Source organism: Orycteropus afer, unplaced genomic scaffold (genome assembly GCF_000298275.1).
Source record: "Orycteropus afer afer isolate SDZICR_OR568_19922 unplaced genomic scaffold, OryAfe1.0 scaffold00027, whole genome shotgun sequence".
NCBI lineage: Eukaryota > Metazoa > Chordata > Mammalia > Tubulidentata > Orycteropodidae > Orycteropus > Orycteropus afer.
The window spans coordinates 946,173-950,546 of NW_006921614.1; positions in this window are offsets into that span (position 1 = coordinate 946,173).

A 4,374-nucleotide genomic window follows, 5' to 3' on the forward strand; every position below is an offset into this window, starting at 1 on the left:
ATTTTCATAACTACTTCAATAGACTTATTTCCTTGTAACTCTATTGTATTTAAAAAGTGTTCTGAGAAGGATCCCTGAGACTTCACCAGACTGCTAAAGCATTCCATGCATAAGATGGAGGAAGAGCCCTTGGATTACAGTCTATTTTATGGGAATAGTAAGGATACTTCCCTCATTGGGTGGCTATGCTGATTGGATACACTAATATATATCAATTGCTTAGAAAAGTGGCTTGGGACATAGCTCCTTACAACTGTTACTTACTTAGTGTTAATGTTATCATCTCAAGGAAATATAAAGCCTAATTTTCTAATTCTACTTTTTGTAAAGCATGCACATTAACTGAAATTCTCTATCTTCCTTAGAAAGAAAACTTAAAAGTGGAATTTAAGATGGCGCTGGTCAGCTGATATCTGAAAATATACAAATGATAACCAGGAGAGAGTTTTTCATGTATTTTTTTTTAAATTAGTTTCTTAATCAATTTGCACACACAAAAAAACTTTTATTCCACCTACTAGTGACAAAACCTGTCATACCAGAGCAGAATAATAATAATAATAATAATATTCTATAATCATGTAAAGAGAGCATACAATTCCTTTTATTACCCTACTGTTTTTTATGAAATCAAGTTATGCTCTGTGTTTTTCTCTCTCATCATTTTTGTCATAGTTGAGAAATTCAGCATTTAGCCTAAAATGTTTTGCATGATGAATTATTAAAAATCTTTAACTTCTAGACAACCTTAGTGTGGTATAAGGGTGTTTTGTTTTGTTTTGTTCCTTTAAAAAATTACCACTTGTTTTGCTGTGAGGGGAGACAGCTAATGAAAAATGGCCCAGAATTATTGTGAAACAATTGTCTGTAGTGTAATCAAGTCTGTTTCTGCCCTCCAACTACTCCAGGATATAATGATACATGTATCATTAAGCAGCTGCTATGGATGCCTGAGGAAACTGGTAGAAATTTGTACCTATTGTTTTCCTTTCTCCAGCCTCCCTTCCCCAGCATTACCCACACTCTCTCATTCCCTCATGCTTTTTGGAATATGACTGCAAGAATGTGGTGAAATGCATTCATGGATCTTCACACATAAAAATTGGTGCATATATATTTATGCATGCACACACATACACACACACATATTTGCTTTCTAAAAGGCAACAATACAATAAAACAGCGCATTCTTCTGGGAACTTTTTGTAATTATAGAATGCATAAAGTAAGCTTTTTAGGATGATGATTTTTAACACAGGAAGCAGGGGTCAAGGGAGAGTGTGTGACTAATGTTTAATTAGAACAAGCTTCTAAAATAAAGCAATTATTTGTTTAACGGCTGCTAAATTTTATGTAGCAGAGGGGCTAAAGCTTGATCTCTCTCCCTCCCCTCTTTTTCTCTGTGTGAGGCTACATGTCCAAGTGTGTACAAATGCATGATGTGTGATGTATATGTGCCTGCAATTATCAGCCAATTCTAGATGGGGCTCAAAACAGCATTTTTAGTAGCATAGTCCTCCAACACAGTTAGGAAGAGTAGGACAGTTTCACTCAACTACCCTCCTCATGATAATTATAATATAACATCATTGGATTTACAAGTAGTCTTATTTATTTTTTATATTCTGTGATAGTTCCATAATACTAATGTTGCAAAAAGAAGCAACATGGTAAGGAAAAAGATCAAAAGAAATTTCATTCATAACAGATTTTCCAATTATAGGATATAGCATAGAATTCATACAGCAAAAGTTTTTTCCATGGAAAGTTTTGCTTATATTTGTCTATATTCTCAATGTTGTGATGGATCTAGAATTAATCAAATATGTTCTGTATAGCTAACATTAAACTATATTCTATCTATTAGTACAATAGCAATAAAAGCAATAATCCTAGTTTAGTGGAATAACAATGTACCATGTTGTTAATAACAATATCAATGTGATACTGATAATAGAGATTCGTCAATGTGATATTTGTGAATAAATCTGTGACAATAGTATACCTGCGATGTGTATACACATGCCTGTTCATTTTTATAATGTATACTTAAAGTAATACAATTTTGCTTTCAGACATATATATGTTGGTCCATTTACACAAATTACTTAGAAGTAGAGATACACACTGGTGACAATACAAGAAATAAGTAAATCTTTTAAATGATTTGTCTTTGGCTAATAATTTTCAAATCAGCAATAGATGGTACTGCATTGGGCATATCTGCTGCAAAAGACCTCTTTCAAGTGCTGAAGAGAAAAGATTTGTCTTCGAAGACTAAGATGCACCTAAACCAAGCTATGATATTTTTCAATTGCCTCTTATGTGTGTGAGAGCTGGAAAATGAGTAAGGAAGACCAAAGAAGAGTTGATGCTTTTGAGTTGTGGTGTGTTGGAGAAGAATGCTGAGAGTACCATGGTCTGCTGAAAGGACTAACAGATCTGTCCTGGAAGAAGTACAGCCATAATGCTTCTTGGAAGTGAGAATGGCCAGACTTCATCTCACCTACTTTGGTCATGTTGTCAGAAGGAACCATTCCCTGGAGAAGGATATCATGATTGGTAAAGTGGAGGGTCAACTAAGAAGGGGAAGGCTCCCAATAAGATGGATAGACTCACTGGCTGCAACAATGAGCTCAGGTATAGCAAGGATCGTGAGGCTAGCACAAGACCAAGTAGTGTTTCATTCTATTGTACATAGGGTTGTTAAGAGTGGGAGACAACTTGATAGCACCTAACAACAACAGATGGACAATGTAAATCCTTTCCAAATGTAATTTAATTTTTAAAGTAGCATTAGATGTAGGAGGCAGTGCTTTTCAGTTACATCCAGCTGAGCTATAATTATGTCTACATATAAAATCTCATCCACAAGAGGGTATCAGATATTTGTACATTCAATATAAAAAATTATCACTAGAAATACTATTTTACTGTCCTCTTAAAAATAATAATGTCCAGCAACAAAGAACCATGACCAAACCAAACCATATTCACTGCCATCAAGTGAATTTCAACTCATAGCAACCGCCTTTGGTTTTCCAAGGAGGTAAAAATTAACGGAAGTAGATTTCCCAGTGTTTTTTCCTTCCATGGAGTGCTGGTGGGTTTGAACCACTAACCTTCTGGTTAGCAGTCAAATCCCTTAGACACTACACCACCAAACAAACAAACAAAAAAACAAACTCACTGCCACTGAGTTGGATCCAACTCATAGTGGCCCCTCCTTGTGTTTCCAAGGCAGTATCACTATGGAAGTAGATTGTCAAATTTTCCTTTGGAGGAGTGGCTGATGGGTTTGAACAGCCAGTCTTCTAGCTAGCAGTCAAATGCCTTAGGCATTATTCCACAAGAGCTCCTTAAAGAACCATGAGACCACTGTTATTATTGTTAGCTGCTGTCAAGCTGACTGAGACTCATAATGACCCCATGTGGATAGAATAGAACTGCTCCATGGAGTTTTTAAGGCTATGACTTTTAGAAATGGATTTCCAGGCCTGTGTTCCAAGGTATCTCTGGGTGGGTTCAAACTGCCACCCTTTGGGCTAGAAATTAAGTGATTAACCATTTGCATCAATCTAGGGCTTATGGGTCCACTAGTTCAAGCAAACAGTGTAAATATTTAAACTTTTAATATACATGAGTCAGCCAATCAGCTTTAAAATTTTTGGACAGCCAAGTGCTAAAACATAAACATTCTTTAAATTGTAATATGGGAATGAGAAACCTAGGAAAAAACAGTTGGAATGGGGAGTGCTATCAGAAAAGGCTTTCTTCCATATCGGCACTACTCATGTTCAATAGAAGATGTTCACTCTTTGGAGAAGACCTAATTTGTACTACTGGGTTATCATCTCTATTTACTCAAGAGATCAAACCAACCTTGCTGTATAGACCACCATGCTCCTTGGGCCGAACTCAGAGCAGTGCTCTGATGCTGACATACCACAGCTCAGCAACACTACAACCTCTTGTAGAACTGTTTCAGATTGTTTGAAGTAGCTAACCATATAGCTGCTATTCTTCTTGTAGAGCAAGAGTGGTGTGTCAAAGATATACTTTCTCTGACTTACATTCAGGGAGGCACAAAATACACTATAAGACCATAGGAGAAGTGGGATGGTTATCAATGCTTTTTGAAATACTTCTTTACCTACTATTTCAAAGCATATCATCTCATTCTCAGAACTCATTACTACTTACTTTCAAAATTTACATTGGCATGTGTTGTTGTTGTTGTTTGCCATCGAGTCGGCCCTGACTCATAGCGACCCCTCCTTGGTTTCCGAGGCAGTATCACTACGGAAGTAGATTGCCCCATCTTCCTTCCGAGGAGTGGCTGGTGGGTTTGAACCGCCAGCCTTCTGGTTAGCA